This window comes from Magnolia sinica, chromosome 16 (genome assembly GCF_029962835.1).
Source record: "Magnolia sinica isolate HGM2019 chromosome 16, MsV1, whole genome shotgun sequence".
NCBI lineage: Eukaryota > Viridiplantae > Streptophyta > Magnoliopsida > Magnoliales > Magnoliaceae > Magnolia > Magnolia sinica.
In genome coordinates, this window is record NC_080588.1 from 66827676 (window position 1) to 66849443 (window position 21768).

General features: G+C 39.2%; 1 non-coding gene across 1 annotated transcript; it reads left to right on the plus strand.

Moving 5' to 3' along the window:
* Positions 1-15308: 15308 nt before the first annotated feature.
* On the plus strand, positions 15309-15415 carry LOC131230059 (small nucleolar RNA R71). Its single transcript, XR_009163786.1, has one exon. It is a non-coding gene; the product is annotated as a small nucleolar RNA R71 (small nucleolar RNA).
* Positions 15416-21768: the final 6353 nt, after the last annotated feature.

A 21768-nucleotide genomic window follows, 5' to 3' on the forward strand; every position in this document is an offset into this window, starting at 1 on the left:
TACTTGAGGCGAGGAATTGCATTTTTGGAAAATTTATATAATATATATTTATTCTCTGATATAATAATGATACTAAGTTGGATTCATTGAATGATTAATCTGCAAAATACTATAAATTACGCAGTATTCCAGCATCCCGTGGCAGGTTGTAGTGGTAGTTCAACAATTGTAAAAAAATGACAATAACCCTCATGACATATGAATGTTCTAAGACAAATTTATAATCTAAATGACATTGATTTTCTACTCCTACTTTCTAATTAAAATAATTGAGTTCCTTTAGATTGCTGCACAATTAGTGGCTTTTTTAGTAACGGTGTCATGTTAATTCTGCAATTTGTATTCAAAGCTATTTTGTTTTGTACGTTCTCACTACAAGCGAATGGAGCATTCTCTCTCTCTCTCTCTCTCTCTCTCTCTCTCTTTCTCTCTCTCTCTGTTTCTGTCTCTTTTTATTGGTGGAATTAACATGTCTTTGTATTTATGATGTATAGGGGTGTATGTGTCATTTGCAGTAGTGTACGTTAGAGCACATGATGGTTTAGTTGCTGAAATGATTGGAGATATGGGATTTTAATGGGAATTAGAAGAATTTGAATACCCATTTCGGAATTGAAGTTCTGGGTCTAGTTGGTTTTCTCATCAGGCCTGTAAGTGGTCTATTTATGTTCTAGAAATGTTGGGAAGAATTTGGTTGCTGCAATGGAAGAAAAATAAAAAAGATGTGAATTTTATGGGAATTAGAGGATATTCGAGACCCTCTGGTTCAACACTATGAGTCATCCTGTGGTAACACTTGACTCGGACGATCTAGACCCAACTCAAGGCTGAATGAGTCCATCTGAGTTGTTGAGTCTTTTTGTCCTTGTGTTTGAGGATACTGGTTTTTACAACTATGAGAGGTGGGTCCATAGTTACAAACACCTATTACTATGTTGCCTCTCACTATGGATGATACACTCCCAAAATCTCCCTAATAGGACCACTGTAACCTTCTGATTGTGACCTACACATGGACAGTTAATAAGTGAAATACAGCACCGGTCCACATTGAACTAATAATTAAAAAAAAAAGTTCATATGATTTACACTCCAGAACTTCCCATCTTAAAGTGTTATAGGTGATCATTTTTTCCAGAAGAGCCATTGAATGAAGTCAATGCCACCACCATGAAGTTAGTTGCACACATTTCACCAACCCCAAAATGGGCAGGCCTTAAAATTCATAGATTTTCTAAGCAGATTTCACTGCTCGAAATACAACTCATGAACATACAGAATTGTCTGGGTGGGCAGCATCCACCACAGTGCTAATAGTTGTTATGTCCCTTGATTGGATTGTGGTTGCATTCACGCAGAAACATCATAGTTGCATTCTGTAATATAGTAGTTATTTGCTTCCACACTATACATATATACATATATACACAGGTTTTGGCTTTTGGGCATTTGTATACGACATATGTTGGGCTAGGTTCAATATAAATGGATCGAAATAAGCTTATCTTCAGCTTGTCCAACAAGGTGTAGGATGGTCTGTGGTTCTGGATTAATTTTCTGGTCTAGATTGTGTGGGACTGTCAACCATTCCTCATGGTGATTGGTACTGTTCATATTGCAATTCATAGTGTTTGGCTAACATAGGCTGTGGCAATTCTTGTGCGGTTTTTGTATTCTTCGCTTACCATTTTCGGTTCAGATCCTAAATTCAGCAATGATCTGCTTCTCAGTTACTCTTTCCTTTTGACTTTAGTGTAGGTTTACATTTGTCCAATGTTTTGCATTCAGATGCCATGATCAAGTATTCTTTCTGTTCATTTCATGCTCAACTTTTGTTGACTTTTCCATGTACTCATCCTGTGAGCTACGCATGTATGTTGAATTTGGATTGTGAGTCATTTCTTTTTTAAGATGCACATTTCTTTTTGTACAGATGTTTGACACGTGAAAATGTAAGTGCCGAGATGAAGTTACAATGCTTCTCTCTCACTATTCTGGACAGCTTAGGTGGAATGGTATGTATCTTCTCTCTCACTATCTAGGATTTTGCTTTTTTTCTATTAAGGAAAGAAATTAATGGGCATTTTTTTTTGTCGTTTATGTTCCTGAATGCATTGTTTATGTATTGTGGACAAAATCAGACTGGTACAATGGTCAAGTTTACTGAATGCATATAGTAAATGTTGATAGTTTGTAAAAAAATTAGCTGTTCATTTCTTTCATAGACATGAGCCTCTTATCTGGGTCACAACTCTAGATGGTATGGTCCATTAGTTGAGTGAATGGAGTGGATAGGAAATGAAATCCTACTCTTGCGAGTAGTCATCATGAATGGGAATGTCATGCAGGGTGAGATAGGAATGCAGCAAATGGGTTTGAAAGCACGCCTTATGAGCCAAGCACTGCGTAAGATGTCGGGCAATGCCTCAAAATCTGGTTTTACTCTCATTTTCTTGAATCAAATAAGATATTAAGGTACTTTCTTTCTTTTTTCCTGTTGTGATTAGTTTTCTTTCAAAAACCAGTAATTTGTTACTCTATTGGATTTGGTAAGATTGGTGTATGTTATGGGAATCCTAATAGACATGCTTATCATTATCTGATTATTTAGGTTGCTCTGACACAAATTCAGTTGCAATGACTAGCAATTGAATTGACAACATGCCAAAACAGAAACAGGTTTGCAGATGGTAATTACTACTTCATGTGCATAAGGTATAAGTGCACAGGATTCAGGTATGCAAGCACAATGGTTTGATTTTCAGATCCATTGCACCGATGACAACCGGATATCAGATCCAATTAGAATTGGACAACAAAGAAGAAACAGGTCTGGACAGAAATGTATTTCAAGCTGGCATGATACGTTTAATCTTGAACTAGTGAAGATGATTGAATCTGTTTCTCTGATACAGGAAGGATTGGATTATCCAAGTTAACCCCTAACAGGTATTATGTGTCATGATGTTGTTTCCTTTCATATTAAGGAAATTATGGATGATACAGGGTTCATGATTCCCTGTTGAATGCCAATAAAAGATTGGCCTGATAACCACCTGAAGTGTCAAATATTCTTCTACCTTGTCTGCTAAATCCAATGTTTATTGTATTGGAATTGAATAAAAGATTGGCCTAAACCACCCAAAGACCTTCAAATTCATATGTAGCCTACCTGATTATTGGACTTAGTTTTTTGGGTTCACATGATCATCATGGTGGAATGAACCTATTGTATGGATTGAATGTGCTAAACACACCATGAGAGCCTAAAAATGCTTTACGTTGACACTTTTTATGGGAAAATCAAAAGGAAAAAAAAGAAGGTATTTTGGCATATTGATTCCCTAAAAGCATATTCTAGTGCTTTGCATAAGCCATTGTTGGTAAAATAAAAATACCTTTCTATATATATATATATATATATATATATATATATATATATATATATATATATATAGTCTAGGCTTTTGCAATTCAATGCCCTCTGCTTCCTTTTCAGATATAGGAAATTGGCTTATTTGGAGACCTTGTTCTAGGTGGGGTTTGATGTAACATACCTTGTTGCAAAATCTAGGCTGGTCGAGGGATCAGGTTGTCTTCATGTCTATGTTGAATATAAGTCTTGATTTCTAACTGTCCATGCCTTTTAGGAATGCCCACCTGATGAGTGGATTGGTCTTATTATGAGGGCAAGTTTGCAGTCAGCCACACCTTAAGAATGGCCATGATCTCTCACACTTGTGCCCAAGTTGGCACGTGTGCCGTGATTCACTTCTCTATCCTCACAAGAATCATCGTTGCAGACTCTTTCTGGAAAGGTTAAACCAGAGAGATGGGCTAGTGCCTCTGAAATACGGAATCGTTTTTGGATATCTCTATCGTACTTATTTACGTTGACTATACCAGATTCTTGGCATTGCACATGGGCTTTTTTTTTTTTTTTTGGGCATTGCACATGGGCATTGCACATGGGCTTAATCTTCTTTTTGGACTGGACCTGTTCATATGTGTCTTTTTGCTCTGATAAGCTTTTGCCAATTTTGGGGTGGAGTGCCAGTTGGATGAATGATTTGCATTGAAGCCCTAGATTTAAAATGTTATTTGTTGCATATCCAAGGGTACTTTGTAATTTATCCTTATTTTTATTAACATAAACAATGAAGATTAGAAATATACAGGTAGAAGTTATGCTAACTTTTGATTGTTGATCAGTTATGTTTTTATTTGTTGTCAGAATTTTTATGAGAGATTTACCTAATCCAGCTTGCTGAACCATCAGATATTAGTTCTGAGCTTCATGTCATTGGTCTTTAATTAATTGTGGGCTTTTCTATTATATTACTGTTCTTTCTGGAGAATGTGCAAATGAATTGGTGAGCCTTCACAGTTTCTGCTTCAGTTATTTGCTCTAGGAATGCAACCATCGAGGGATTTAACATTTGGAATTACTGGAAGATGCCATACCAGTCATGGACTGCTGAGCCATGATGGTATGATGCATATAGGCTTCTTCTTTTTTCTTTTGTAGGTTATTAAAAAGAAAAAAAAAATGTCGTTCCTGTTACTTCTGATCAACTACTAGAGGTTATAAAAAGTGTCTCAAAATTTGAAGTCTTCATTGTATTATAAATTAGAGGTACAATTGATGTACAGTGGAATGATGGCTGCGCACACATTGATGAAACGATGGCCATTTATATTAATTTTCTTTTTTGGACAATTATTAGAGTAAATTGGTGTAAAGTGAGAGTGCTTAACATAATTTCTTTTTCCAAGAAGTGTATGCTCAAAGTAATATAAAGCTCCATTTTCTTGTAGTGCTTGCGCCTTGTGCACCAACTCCAAACTCTTATCATAGTTTTGTCTGTTTCCATTCAATTTAATTGACTCACAAATACTCTATAAGACTGGGGCTCACAATTGGGACACTCTGGATAGAATTCATTTGTGCCATGTGTAAGGTGGATGAGCCATTGCCGTTGGACAGAACTATGCTCTGTTCGTCATCGGCCTCCATTCATTACGTATGGTACAGTCTGAACATGTGTCAAAGAAATCACATTGGTCCACTTGTCAAGAAAGCTAGACTTGTAAATTTGTATATGAACAGCTGGTCTTTTGTTCTCATCATCCATATTTCACACACTACTGCTGACCATTTAATGAGTGCACCAGTCTGATTCCTGTGACAGGGATCCTAAGAGCAAGTCCTACGAGATGAGTATTCCAGATCTTTCACATGTTTCATGTTTGCTACATTGGCAATGTGCCGGCAGCAAGGCACAACTTCACTTAGCATTCCTCCTCAAACAAAAAACGAGAATACTTTCTTTTACAGGTAAGTTGGGCTCAAACCCAATTCCTCAATGTTGAACCCACCTATCTACCAGGAAGCCACAGGCTTGAACCCAAATGACAGGACTACTAAAGTGATAGTTCACTACCATTTAAAATGGTATGACCCATCCACCTCCACATAGCATAAATGTATGGATATTCTTACATGCAACCTGAACCATCCAAATCAGAGGACTCTTTTAAATCCTGGATTTCAAATCCTCAAAAGGGCCTCTTTTAAAATTCAAGAGAAAAGGAGCATGGAAAATCCAACTGTCATCACTGAAGATTATTGGTTGGTTCTTGTTTTAGTTCTCTTTTACAGTTTTAGTTCTCTTGTTTTAGTGCTCTTATCTATGAGCTGGATTTCATAATGCATTGAAGATTATTGGCTGGTTCTTGTTTTTCTTTTTACAGTTTTAGTGCTCTTTTACACAATAAAACAATGCTGGTCTTCTTGTGAGTAAATCTTCGTATCCATGTGGGACGAGATTAACTTCACTTCGATAAACGTAGATGCACTTTGTAAGTTTATCTTAACATACAAAGCTTTTTATTTGATCTGGGTCCATTTATCTTTACTATAATTCCCTTGTATAGGGATGTCAGTAACAATAGCATTCATGGCATAATTCCTTTGTTTTTCCCTCAGTGCAACCCATATGTAAGATGTTTATAACTTTTTACAGCTTCCTTTTCCTATATAGGATTAAAATTTTATTTATTTATCTGAATCTCAGTTCCAACATTTATTATTATTTTTTTCTTCCTGCAATGCAGAAACCTGGCATTCAATCGGCTTAGTCAGAATATTCCATTCTCCTTAGATTCCTTGAAATCTCTCCGTTATTTGTAAGTTCTTGTAATTTGTGAGGGTGTTAAAATCTCTAGTTTATGAGTAGCCAGTTCATATTTGCCAACCGATCTTTTTTCCAAGTGCAGGAATTTGAGTCACAATTCCATCTGAGTCAATAAGTTCTGCTTCTGTTTGGTATTTTGGCTCATGATCTTTCTTAGATGAGAATATATATATATATATAATTTCTTGGATGAGAAACTGTTTGGTATTATGTCTCATGATTTGGATTTTTATAGGGATGTTGTGAGTGAAGGCCAGTTCAATCAAATTTTGCTTTGTGAGTTGGATGCAATTAGGAAGGTTGCAGGCAGAGACACAAGCTCGCTGGATGGAGGGATTTATTTACTTTATTTTTTTTTAAAGCATTTTTGTATAATTTTTTTGTAAGCATGCAAAGACAAATGTGATTTTTTTAAAATTTAATTAATCCAGTTCTAATTGGCTAGCATTGTTGTGTTTATTTCACCCATATCCAAATAATATCTGGCTAGCGTGAACAGACAAATGTAATTTTGGAGTTCACACCCTTTTGGAAGAAATAAGAGTATTTTTTCTTTCCTTAAAGAAAAAAAAAAAAAAGATGATGCAGAAATGTGGAATACTATAACCCAGATTGTAGCATAGAAGCTTCCTAACAGCACTCGACAATCAACATGTCTGGTTGGATTATCACAACTTGCTAAACTAAATAAAATCACATATTCTCACATCTTGAAGACCTCCATAAGCCATCAAAGAGAACTAGCTACTCTTTATTAGCTTAAATAAGTTGATCTATCAGGGCATGTAGTGCAGAAAGTATAGATTAGATCTGTAGACAGCGATTCTATAGCTACGGATCTAATCTGTAGTCATAGATATTTAGCTACGGCTTTTATCCATAGCTTGGTTGATTGGATGCTCTTGTCAATTTACTTGCCAACCCCATCACTTTATCTAATGGAATCCCGTCACTTTATCTACAAGAACCTTGTCACTTTGTCTAGCACTCCTTTTACTTTATCAAGTGAAATCTCGTTGTTCACACCCCAAGTGCAGGGTTGTGATGTAGTAATAAACTCGGTAAGACCGAGGTCGAATTCACAGGGACTGAAACCTGTACGTTATCTGAAAATAACCAGATCTAGAACTAGGATAAGATGAAATCTAAACTAATTGTGATTTGAGGAATAATGGTGAAATATTAATTTAAACTTAAAGAATTCAGAGAAAGTGAACTAGGGATTCAGAGGATCCACTTGTAGAGATCAGGGAGATCTTATGCCTGCTTCATGGATATTATACTAAACTTACTTGATATAGTTTTCAAGGGATGAAAGGTATAAGAATTAGGTATGATTCCATCATAAATCCATGCCTAAGAGACAAGGTAAACAATAGAACTTAAACCAATCCATAACCAACCAAAAGATGTATGAGTGTTAGGAAGGATCCCATCATCCACCCATGTCTATGAGACGATGGCGAACAACAGAGTTTCCGAACATCAAAATAAAAGGAAAAGAATTATTCAAGCCATCACAGATCTACTGTAATTTAAATCACAACAAACCATTAATGACTAAAAGAATTTCTTAAATCAAACAAAGTCAATCAGTTCAGTTCAATCAAACCTGTAGAAGCTCCCATCACGCCACAAGATTCACCTCTTAGCCCTAGCTAAGGGATTTAGCCTAACATAATCATAGGAAAAAGAAGAAAAAATACAGAAAAATTTCAAACACTTCTCTCTCCGCCTCTCTCTCTATCTGACGTCCCTATTCAAGCATATCCTCTTCTCCACATTTGGAACTCTTTTTATAACTTTTGGAGTGGTGGAAATCGGATTTGGGAAGCTATCGCACGCGCAGCGAAAACCTTTTCGCAGCCAAGTTCGGGGCTTCATAACTCTCGCGTTCCTTACATTATTTCTGTAAAATCAGTGTCTCTTGGAAGTATTTTGGCTGGCTTACACGATGGACGGTTCAGATCTACCATATGATCAAAGATGGTGGGCCACAACTGCCCGAAAAATCCGATTTTGCGGACGTGCGTAGCCTTTCGCACGTCCGGCGCTGACGTGATCGGTGGGCCCCACAGAGGTGTTTTTGAAGAAATCCACCCCGTCCATTAGATTCAGGACGAAATTTTAATTAAGAATGAGTAGTTTTGAACGTCCATTGATGAGGCTCAGAGAAGAAATCACCCTAAAAATCGTTTTGAACATCGCAGGACCGCCTGTTTGTGGCCTCTGTATCGCGCACGTGTGCTTGCATGGGTTCAAAAGTTCACCAAGGTTTTGTAGTAATCGAGGCCCTCTACACGATGGATGGTTTGGATTGTCCATTGGGACAATGTGTGGGGCCCACTAGCGTCCGCAAAAATGGATAGTGTCCGTCCGTTTTACAGCGCTTAAAACGGAAATTTCTGTTTTGGAAGAAGACGCGGGTCAGCGCTGTTGACCCGCCCAAGTTGGTTCGATGCACCGTGGACATGTATACCTTATGTACACACACTATATAAACAGGGCCCATTATGATGTTCCTACAAAATCCAAACCATCCATTTGTTTCCTCATCTTATTTAAACCGCCGAGACCAAAGTTGAGACAGTTCCAGATATCAAGTGGGCCTAGAATCAACGGTTTATGGGCTGATCTGTCAGTTGGGGTACTTCCATAGTGATCCAAGGGCTGAAATTTGATATGTACGGTTAATTTATGGCCCTCAGGCCATGTATAAAGTTTTGATCCAATCAGATGACGAGAACTATGTGATCTTGCATTTTTTATCAATTTCGGGCCTCTTTAACGTGAATGGCTTGATTTTCTCGGATCCCTGGTGTGTAATTCCATCGATCTTGGTCCCCTGGATTCTGTCCCTTGCCTTGGGTGTCATCAGAGCGTCAAATCCATGGTTTAAGCACCCTCTTTCAGTTCATGCTTGTAAATACACTCTGCATCACAAACATGATTAAATTAGGCTATTAAACGGTATCAATGATTATAAATCTATGCAATAACTGGGTCTGATATGCAATATTTGACCCTCAACACAACCCCCAACCAGCATTTTGCTAGTCCCGAGCAAAATATGCGAAAAGTAAGTTGAGAATTACAGAACAATTTCTATAAACTCGAGTGATTTTTTGTAGAATAATCCAGATATGAGAATTCCCAGATTCATGAATGTTGGATATTACTTTCTCCTAGACTCAAGTGCACGGTAAACTTCACAATTAAGTTCAAAGTATTATTCCATTAATTAGAAAAATTCTAATCATTGAGATCTATGAGCGTACAGTGTAATCTCAGCTTATCATCATTAAAATTCACTTCTCTATTTCAGGATATCACTGGTAACCAATAAGAAGATTCATGATAACCAAAACTTGCTTCACAGATCATCTTTTCATTCCTTCAGCTTTTGATTTTTTTTCATTAAAAGTAACGCCAAGAAGGGGAATCAAATCCTCACCTACAGGGAGCAAACCTATGATGAAGACTGTACACCCAAATTTTTCACATATCTCATAGGGAATTAAATCTACACCTATAGGGAGCAAACCTATGGTGTAGACCATTCGCCCAATCCTTTCAATTTCTCAGGTTGGTTCCTTTCAAGCTTAGTGAGTACCAAGTAAATCCTTCAATATCAAACTGAAACCTTAATGTGAAAGCGAGATGTGACATGTGAGATCATAACTCAATCAATGTTTACAACTTCTAATTTTGGATTAACAATTCAAACTTAACTATGAAATCAGACAGATACTGAATCCAAGTGTCTTAATTTACCAACATCACGTATCTTGAAATTCCAAGTGCCCTAGATGGCCGCAAAATCCCTTCGAATTCACAAGAAAGTCCAGAAAAATTAAAAAAATTTCACAATTTTTTTTGCTCAAGACCAATAAAATGCTGATTAGGAAACCTAATCTCCACCCCCAACCTAAAATCTACATTGTCCTCAATGTAAAAGAAATAAGCATGCAATGCACATGGGACAACAAAAATATAAGAAGAGTGATGGAAAGATAGTACCTGGACGAAAGAATCAAAAGGCTTTCCAAAGATATCTACGTAAGATCGGGTCAGCACAAGAGAGAAACCAACAGAAGTAAAATAAAAATAACAAAAATGAAATCCTACCTACACCACTTTCGCAGGTACTCTCGATTGCATTTAGCGTATGCAACAAGCCTTTAAACCCCTAGGTTGCCCCTAGTGGACGAGTTGTAGTCTCGTGAGGGTTTGCAGCAATGTTACCCACAAACATTGAACTAACTAACTAGAAAAATGAAACAGAAAGAAAAGCTAGGTTGGCTCTCAGGAGCGCGAAGTTCACCGTCTATCCTATTCCTATGAAAACAGGAAACCTACCTATACCTCCATCAGACTAGGAGATCAATCCTGGTAAACAGGATCAGTCAGAGGTATGGACATGTCCTCTGAATTAAATTTCTCGACAAATGGCTTTAAGCGATGTCCATTTACTTTAAACTCCTTGCCATTGTCGGGGTCTCTTATCTCGACGGCCCCATGAGAGTAAGCGGTGATAACAGTAAAAGGGCCGGTCCAACGAGATCGAAGCTTACTCGAAAAGAGATGTAATCGAGAGTTATACAAGAGGACTTTCTGGCCTGGCGTGAATGATTTTCGTAAAATATGTTGGTCATGAAACGCCTTCATCTTATCCTTGTAAATTCTCGAATTCTCATAAGCATCGTTCCGGATTTCTTCGAGTTCATTTAACTGAAGTTTGCGTAGCGAGCCAGCGTTGTCCAAATTGAAATTCAAACTTTTGATTGCCCAGTAGGCTCTATGTTCCAACTCCACGGGCAAGTGGCAAGCTTTCCCATAGACAAGTCTAAAGGGAGACATTCCAATAGGGGTTTTAAAAGCAGTATGGTACGCCCATAAGGCATCGGTCAATCGAATTGACCAATCCTTACGGTCAGGGTTAACCGTTTTTTCCAAAATGTGTTTGATCTCCCTATTGAAAATCTCAACTTGTCCGCTTGTCTGTGGGTGGTATGGGGTGCTCACCTTATGAGAGATACCTTATTTCTTCATTAAACTCTCAAATGGTCTATTACAAAAGTGTGAGCCCCCATCACTAATGATAGCTCGAGGCGTTCCAAATCGGTAAAGGATGTTTTCTTTAAGGAATTTAATGACTGTGCGATGGTCATTAGTTCGACATGGAATCGCTTCGACCCATTTAGTGACATAGTCTACGGCAAGCAAAATATATAAATTCCCAAAAGATTGGGGGAATGGCCCCATGAAATCGATGCCCCAGCAATCAAATGCCTCGATGATAAGAATGGGGTTCAAAGGCATCATATTTCGACGGGACAACGCTCCCAATTTTTGACAACGCTCACAAGCTTTGCAAAACTCGTGAGTGTCCCTAAACATAGTGGGCTAGTAAAAGCCACACTGCAAAACCTTGGCCGTGGTCTTTTTAGCAGAAAAGTGACCACCACAGGCCTGTGAGTGACAAAAGGAAATGATACTTTGATGCTCATCGTCTGGCACACATCTCCTCAGGATTTGGTCTGGGCAATATTTAAACAAATACGGATCATCCCAGAAAAAGTTACGTACCTTGGTGAAAAATTTCTTCTTATCTTGTGCAGTCCAATGTGTCTGTATGGAATCTGTGGCAAGATAATTAGCAATATCAGCGAACCAAGGTGAATGGGAGACTCTGAACAATTGTTCATCGGGGAACATGTCATTGATATGTGTTGTTTCAAGGGAATCAGAGGGATTAAGGCGAGAAAGATGGTCAGCCACTACGTTCTCTACTCCCTTTTTATCTTTTATCTCTAGGTCAAATTCCTGGAGTAGGAGGATCCATCATATCAGGCGGGGCTTAGCATCATTCTTAGACAGAAGATACTTAAGCGCTGCGTGATCAGTGTAAATAATGATCTTGGATCCAATCAAGTAGGACCTAAATTTGTCCAAGGCGAACACTACGGCTAAGAGTTCCTTTTCCGTAGTCGAATAGTTCACTTGGGCAGGATTTAGAGTCTTACTTCTGTAATGAATAACGTAGGGTTTCTTATCTTTTCTCTGGCCTAGAACTACCCCAAGAGCATAATCAGACGCGTCGCACATAAGTTCAAAATGAATGCTCCAGTCAGGTGGCTGTATGATGGGTGCACTAGTCAATATGCCCTTAAGCTTAGTGAAAGCTTCCTGACATGGTTCAGTCCACTCGTATGGTACATCCTTTTGAAGTAGATTACATAGAGGACGAGAGATGAGACTAAAGTCCTTTATGAATCTTCTGTAAAAACCCGGCGTGTCCTAGGAAGGATCGCACGTCCCTTATGTTCTTGGGTGGAGGTAGGTTAGAGATAAGATCGATCTTTACCTTATCCACCTCGATTCCTTTGGATGAAATAATGTGTCCAAGGACAATTCCCTTTTGAACCATGAAATGACACTTCTCCCAATTAAGTACCAAGTTCTTTTCTTCACATCTCTTCAGCACGTATTTAAGACTTTCCAAGCACTCACTGAAAGATGGACTGAAGACAGAGAAATCGTCCATGAAGACCTCTAAATATTGCCCCACCATGTCAGAAAATATGCTCATCATACATCGCTGGAAGGTGGCAGGAGCATTACATAGTCCAAACGGCATCCTTCGGTAAGCAAAGGTGCTGTAGGGACATGTAAACGTAGTCTTTTCTTGATCTTCAGGGGCGATCTCTATCTGGTTGTAGCCCGAATACCCGTCAAGGAAACTGTAATAGGAATGACCAGCTAACCTTTCCAAGATCTGATCAATGAAGGGCAAAGGAAAGTGGTCTTTCCTCGTGACGGTATTTAATTTTCTGTAGTCAATGCACATCCTCCAACCAATAGTGACTCTAGTCGGCACGAGTTCATTATTGGCATTGGCTACGATGGTGATCCCGGACTTCTTAGGAACCACCTGAGTTGGACTCACCCATTGACTATCAGATATAGGGTATATGATACCCACATCCAATAGTTTAAGAACCTCGACCTTAACCACTTCCTTCATGTTTGGATTTAGTCTACGTTGTGGTTGCCGAGCGGTCTTCGCATTATCCTCAAGATATATATGGTGAGTACAAATCGAGGGGTCGATTCCCTTGAGGTCCGCGATTATCCATCCAAGGGCTCCCTTATGCTCCAGGAGAGTAGATATGAGCATACTCTCTTGTTCTTTCTCAAGGTGGGCAGAAATCACCACCGGGTATGTCTCATCTTGACCTAAGTATGTATATTTTAAATCAGAAGGCAAAGGTTTTAGGTCAAGCTTCGCTGGCTTGAGGTTAGACGGTAGAGGCACTTCATCAGTTTGGGGTAACTCTTCAAATTGTGGCCTCCATCGGTTAACTTCAAGTACCGGTACCGCATCAAGCATGGCACACGTCTCCCTAATTATGTCATCATCAAACTCATGGGAGTGGGCCAAGCATGTCTCTAGAGGATCAGAGGATAAGGTAAAGGGTGTCCTGTCATCCACGAAAGTATCGATCATCGTAGATATCGTCATCTTCCTCTATCCGTCTGGCTGTGTTGAAAAAGATATTCATTTCTAATGTCATATTCCCGAAAGACATACTCATGACACCATTCCTGCAATTGATAATTGCGTTTGAAGTGGCAAGGAATGGGCTACCAAGAATGACGGGAATCTGAGTGCTTGTGTTACCGATGGGTTCGGTATCCAGGATGATGAAATCAACTGGGTAGTAAAATCGATCAACCTGGACCAACACATCCTCAATTATCCCTCTTGGTATACGAACAGAGCGATCAGCAAGTTGTATTGTGGTTAAGGTGGGTTTTAATTCACCTAAGCCCAACTGTTTATATACCGGGTAGGGGATAAGATTAACGCTCGCTCCTAAGTCAAGAAGTGCGTGATCAATTCGATGGTCCCCAATTACACATGATATGGTTGGGCTACCGGGGTCTTTGAATTTTTGCGGCACATCTTGCTTTAGGATGGCACTCACTTTCTCAGTCAGGAAGATTTTCTTTTGAATATTTTGCCGTCTTTTGGTCGTACATAAGTCTTTCAGGAATTTGGCATATGAAGGTATTTGTTTCACGGCATCAAGTAGTGGAATGTTGACCTTCACTTGTTTCAACACCTCTAGAATATCCTGAGAGTTAGAGAGCGATTTTGGTGCAACCAACCGTTGGGGAAATGGAGCAACCGGCTTTTCTTGAGGTTCCGGTTCTAACTCTGGTGGGGCATGGCTAGATCCATCTTCTTTATCCACTTCCGGGTCCTTAGGCTTTTCAGCCCTAACCGGAATGGTTTTGTCAATGATCTTTCCACTCCTAAGAGTGGTGATGGATTTAGCTTGCTCCATCTGATTTGAAGAGCTTGGGTCGCTAACTTCATATTGCGGTTTAGGATTGGGAAGAGGTTGAGCTGGGAAGCTCCCCTTGTTCCCAATCGTATTTTCAGCCTTAAGTCCTTGTATTGCTTTTGTAAGGTCTTGGAAGGCCTGTAGCATACCCTGATTGAAAAGCTCTTGCTTTTGAAAATGTTTCATAACTGAATCCTCTTGAGGTTTCTCTTGAGTTGGATTTTGATTTAGGTAACCTTGAGGTGTAACGGTTTGTCCATTCCTCCAACTGAAGTTGGGATGATTTCTCCAGCCAGGATTGTATGTGTTAGAGGTGGGCCCACTGAAAGGTCTTTGGTAATTGCTTACAGCATTGGATTGCTCATTTAATACCTCTTGAAAGGCAGAGATAATTGGACAGTTTTCAGTAGTATGAATGTTGCAACCACAGATGCTACAAACAATTTCCTTAGCCTTATCCTTCTTAAATTCCATGGCCTCGAGTTTCCTAGTGAGATTAGCTACCTTAGCATTAATATTATCGTATTCGCTCAGGAGATACATTCCACCCCTTTCCTTGGAATGAGTCGGCCTAGACGTAGTACTAGGTCTAGGGGAGATGTCCCATGTTTGTGTGTTATCAGCAAGTTTATCAAAGTAATCCCACACTTCATCGACTCCTTTATTCATAAACTCCCCATTACACATCGTCTCGACTAATTGGCGCATGGGAGATGTCAGTCCATCATAGAAAAAGTTCGTGATGCGCCACGTTTCAAAACCATGTTGTGGGCATGAACTGACAAGATCCTTGAACCGCTCCCAACATTGGAAGAATGTTTCATCTTCCCTTTGGGCAAAGTTCATGATCGACTTTCTTAGGGTGTTCGTCTTATGGTATGGGAAAAACTTCTTAATGAACTCCCTTGTCATGTCATTCCATCTGCCAATTGATCGAGGACGTAGTGAATGTAACCACGTCTTGGCTTTCTCTTTCAAAGAAAAGGGAAAGAGTTTCAACCTGACCGTGTCATCAGACACGTTAAGAAAGTATAAGGTTGCTATGATCTCATCAAATTCTTTTAAATGTAAGTAAGGATTCTCTGACTCAGGCCCATGAAATTTAGGGAGGAGTTGGATCGCCCCTGGCTTGATATCCATGTGTCCTTCATTCTCAGGAAAAACCATGCATGAGGGCGTACTCACCCCCGCCGGTTGTAAGTAATCTCGTAAGGTACGAGGCGGGGGTGCTTGATGCACCTCATTCTCATCCTGGAGATCTTCTACCCTAGGTTGGGGTAGAAGAGGTTGATTTCCAGCCATATCCTCAATTAACTCAGGGGATTTCGAGCGGTGTCTAGTCCTACGATGGACAGTTAACCCCTCAACTAATCCTCCTTCAATCAAGAGACGTCGAGTATTGTCATGAGTCCACTTGGGCATGAAACACTCGCAGCCCTCAATCAAATTCTAAACCTAATCCTAAGAAGGAAAATAAAAATCTAAAAAGAGAAAGAGGGTTGGAAGGAAGTTACCAAATTGGAGTCCCTAAATTGAAACCTGCAAAATAGAACAAAACAAGTTAGTTTCTAAGAATAGCAAGCCTATAAAATTCCTAAGAAGAGAAATATAGAAATAAAAAGAAACAAGGAAAAATTCCTAAATTAGAAAGTAGAAATTTAGAAAGAGCGTACCGAATTAGAAATTTCTAATAAGCCTACAAAGAAGAAAGTCAGTTTCTAAACAGAAAGTCTTAAAAGAGAAAATTTCTAAAAATAAAATAGGAAACAAAATTAGATTCTAAAAGAGTTAGAGTTAGAAACTTACTAAAAAGGAATCCTAATATAGAAATAGTAAGGAAGAGAGAAATTACCAATTTAGAAACCTATCTTAGAATCCTACAAAATAAGAAAGTTGGATTAGTTTCTAAAAAAAAAAGGAAAACTATCTAAAAATAGAAAGTTACTTAAATAAAAAAATTTCTAAAAATTAAAGAAAAACCTGGAATTAGAAAAATTCTAAAATAAATCCTAAAAATCAGAAAAGTCCTAATCTTAAACTAATCCTAAAACCAGTTAACTTCAGGAAACGTAGCCGTCAATCCCCGGCAACGGCGCCAAAAACTTGTTCACACCCCAAGTGCAGGGTTGTGATGTAGTAATAAACTCGGTAAGACCGAGGTCGAATCCACAGGGACTAAAACCTGTACGTTATCTGAAAATAACCAGATCTAGAACTAGGCTAAGATGAAATCTAAACTAATTGTGATTTGAGGAATAATGGTGAAATATTAATTTAAACTTAAAGAATTCAGAGAAAGTGAACTAGGGATTCAGAGGATCCACTTGTAGAGATCAGGGAGATCGTATGCCTGCTTCATGGATATTATATTGAACTTACTTGATATAGTTTTCAAGGGATGAAAGGTATAAGAATTAAGTATGATTCCATCACAAATCCATGCCTAAGAGACAAGGTAAACAATAGAACTTAGACCAATCCATAACCAACCAAAAGATGTATGAGTGTTAAGAAGGATCCCATCATCCACCCATGTCTATGAGACGATGGCGAACAACAGAGTTTCCGAACATCAAAATAAAAGGAAAAGAATTATTCAAGCCATCCCAGATTTACTGTAATTTAAATCACAACAAACCATTAATGACTAAAAGAATTTCTTAAATCAAACAAAGTCAATCAGTTCAGTTCAATCAAACCTGTAGAAGCTCTCATCACGCCACAAGCTTCACCTCTTAGCCCTAGCTAAGGGATTTAGCCTAACATAATCATAGGAAAAAGAAGAAAAAATACAGAAAAATTTCAAACACTTCTCTCTCCGCCTCTCTCTCTATCTGACGTCCCTATTCAAGCATATCCTCTTCTCCACATTTGGAACTCTTTTTATAACTTTTGGAGTGGTGGAAATCGGATTTGGGAAGCTATCGCACGCGCAGCGAAAGCCTTTTCGCAGCCAAGTTTGGGGCTTCATAACTCTCGCGTTCCTTACATTATTTCTGTAAAATCAGTCTCTTGACAGTATTTTGGCTGGCCTACACGATGGACGGTTCAGATCTACCATATGATCAAAGATGGTGGGCCACAACTGCCCGAAAAATCCGATTTCGCGGACGTGCGTAGCCTTTCGCACGTCTGGCGCTGACGTGATCGGTGGGCCCCACAGAGGTGTTTTCAAAGAAATCCACCCCGTCCATTAGATTCAGGACAAAATTTCAGTCAAGAATCGATGGTTTTGAACGTCCATTGATGCGGCCCAGAGAAGAAATCACCCCAAAAATCATTTTGAACGTCGCAGGACCGCCTGTTTGTGGCCTTTGTATCGCGCACGTGTGCTTGCATGGGTTCAAAAGTTCACCAAGGTTTTGTAGTAGTCGAGGCTCTCTACACGATGGACGGTTTGGATTGTCCATTGGGACAATGTGTGGGGCCCACTAGCGTCCGCAAAAATGGATAGCGTCCGTCCATTTTACAGCGCTTAAAACGAAAATTTCTGTTTTGGAAGCAGCGCTGACCCGCCCAAGTTGGTTCGATGCACCGTGGACGTGTATACCTTATGTACACACACTATATAAACGGGGCCCATTGTGATGTTCCTACAAAATCCAAACCATCCATTTGTTTCCTCATCTTATTTAAACCGCCGAGACCAAAGTTGAGACAGTTCCAGATATCAGGTGGGCCCAGAATCAACGGTTTATGGGCTGATCTGTCAGTTGGGGTACTTTCATAGTGATCCAAGGGCTGAAATTTGATATGTACGGTTAATTTATGGCCCTTAGGCCATGTATAAAGTTTTGAGCCAATCAGATGATGAGAACTATGTGATCTTGCATTTTTTATCAATTTCGGGCCTCTTTAACGTGAATGGCTTGATTTTCTCAAATCCCTGGTGTGTAATTCCATCGATCTTGGTCCCCTGGAGTCCGTCCCTTGCCTTGGGTGTCATCAGAGCATCAAATCCATGGTTTAAGCACCCTTTTTCAGTTCATGCTTGTAAATACACTCTGCATCACAAACACGATTAAATCAGGCTATTAAACGGTATCAATGATTATAAATCTATGCAATAACTGGGTCTGATATGCAATATTTGACCCTCAACACTCGTCACTTTGTCCAACAACCCATTCACTCTGTCTAGTAAAACTCCATCAAATAGTAAGATACAATATCATATCTTTATCTAGTAGAACGTCTCTCTCCTTAACTATTTCCTTCAGTGCATATCTCTAGGCTCAATATGAGACTCAACAAGCAATGGTTATAATGGATCTTACATAAACATCGCAGTGGGCCCCGATAAAATCAATAGTTGCACCCCATACAAATATAAATATTTAGAAGAGAGACATCCATCATTGAAATTTATAAGACCCACCATGATGATTATATAAAAAGTGCACGTTATTTTGTCTGATGGAACCTCGTAAATTTGTCAAGTGAAATATTGTCACTTTGTGCAGTAACAACGTCACTTTGTCTAACAGAACCAAGTTACTTTTTAAAGGAAACTCATCATTTTGTCAAGCAAAGCCCTATCAATTTACTTGGCAACCCCATCACTTTATCTAATTGAATCCCGTCACTTTATCCAGTAATCACATCACTTTGTCTATAATAAACTTGTCACTTTTGCTAGCACCCTTTTCACTTTATCTAGTGAAATTTCGTCACTTTGTCCAACAACCCCGTCACTCTATCTATTAAAACCCTGTCAAATAATAAGATACAATATTATCTCTTCATCTAGTAGAACGTTATCACTTTGTCCAGCAACCTAATTACTTTGTGGAGTGAACCCCTTTACTTTGTCTAGCAACCCAATTACTTTGTGGGGTGAACCCCGTCACTTTGTCCACCAACCTCGTCACTTTGTTTATTGACCACGTCATTTTGTCTACTAAATACTGTCACTTTGTACTGCAACCTGGTCACTTTGTCTAGGAACCCCATCACTTTGTACTGTAACCTCGTCAATTCATTTAGTGGAACCATGTCACTTTGTTCGGCAACCCGTCACTTTTTTCAACAATCTAATGGTTGGATTGAAGTTTCTTTTAAGTATAATGCTTGACCCTTTAAAATTAAGGGTGAACGTCTCTCTCCTTAGCTATTTCCTTTACTGCATATCTCTAGGTTCAATATTGGACTCAACAACCAATGGTTATAGTGGATCTTACATAAACATCGCAATGGGCCCCGATAAAATCAATAGTCGTGCCCCATACAAATATAAATATTTGGAAGAGACATCTATCATTGAAATTTATAAGACCCACCATGATGATTATATAAAATGGGCATGTAACTTTGCCTGATGGAACCTCGTAAATTTGTCAAGTGAAATATTGTCACTTTGTGGAGTAACACCATCAGTTTGTTTAGCAGAACCATATTACTTTTGAAGGAAACTCATCATTTTGTCAACCAAAGCCTTGTTAATTTACTTGGTAACCCCATCGCTTTATTTAATGGAATCCCGTTACTTTATCCAGTAATCACGTCACTTTGTCTACAATAAACTTGTTACTTTTTCTTGCTCCCCTTTCACTTTATCTAGTGAAATCTTGTCACTTTGTCCAACAACCTCGTCACTTTGTCTATTAAAACCCCCTTAAGTAGGATGATACAACATCATCTCTTTATCCAGTAGAACGTCATCACTTTGTCCAGCAACCAAATTACTATGTGGAGTGAACCCCATCACTTTATCTAGCAACCATGTCATTTTGTCTAATGGAACCATATCGTTTTGTCTCATTTAACCTCGTTACTTTATTTAATGGAACTGGCTTACAAAATGATGGTATTTTCCAAACAAAGTTACTGTGTTACACTATACAAAGTGATACATGGTGCTCGGATAAAGTAAGAAACCTGCACTACACAAAGTGCCTGCTTTATAGGGCAAAATGACCAGGTTATATTACACAAATGATGAGATTTCTTTTGTTGTGATCCACACCTGAGATATGAAACTTTCATGGAGTCCAATATAATGTTTAAATGATGCACACCACTCAGATCAGGGACATGTCCGATAAAATGAGATAGTTCACAAGTTACACAACAAGCAAGACGCGATACAAAATTCCAAACATCCTGGGGTCGACTTGGCTAGGACCTGGAACCAGCGGATTGCCTGTGGCACCGAAGGTGGGGATATCATGTGGCACGTGGGCCAAGCTATGTAGCACCCGCTGCTGAGATATCCACGCCGTCCATCCGTTTTTCCAGCTCATTTTAAGGAATGAGCCCAAAAATAATGAATATCCAACGCTCAAGTGGACCATACCAGCAAATAGTGGGGACTGAACACCCACCGTTGATAACTTCTTGGGTGCCAAGGAAGTTTCGGATCGGAATTATATTTGTGTTTTCCCTTCATCCAGCTCCATGTGAGCTTATGAACAGGTTGGATAGTAAATAAAACATCACGGTGGCCTCAATAAATTTTGAAAGTAAGCATTCAATCCCCACTGTTTTTTGTGGTGTGATTCACTTGAGCTTTGGATCTGCATCATTTTTAGGATCAAGCACTAAAATGATATGACAAAACGGATGGACGACATTGATAACAAGGTGGTCCCATAAAGCTTGGGCCACGTTGTGCCACAATCATTCGGCTTCCCTTTCTTACAGTTGAGTAGATCCTCGGGTTGAGGAACCATCAGGATGAGTCGGCCATCGTCGTCGCCGGACGCGGAATGCGTCCTACTAATCCGTCCGGGCAGGTCTCTGCAGGGCCCACCTTGATATAAGTGTTTTATCCATGCCGTTCATCGATGTTTTCAGGTCATTTTAAAGCTTCATCCTAAAAATGAGGCAGGTCCACAGCTCCAGTGAACCACACCAGAGGAAGCTGCAGTGATAATGACACCGACCGTTGAAACCTTTCTAAGGGCCACCACGATGTTTTTTAACCATCAAACTTTTTTTTTTCTTTCTTTTGTTAGTACACCCACTGTCAGTTCACCGTTCATCGTTTTACCATCTAACTTATTCATAAGGTTACGTAGACGTGGATGAGGTGAAAAAACAAATATCAGCTTGATCCGAGACTTCTCCTGCTCCCATGAAGTTTTTAATGGTGGACATTCAATCCCCACTTTGTGGTCCACCTAATCCTTGGACCTGCCCTGTTTTTTGGATAATACCTTAAAATGATCCGAGAAAAATGATGAATGGTGTGGATAAGACTGTTACACCATGGTGGA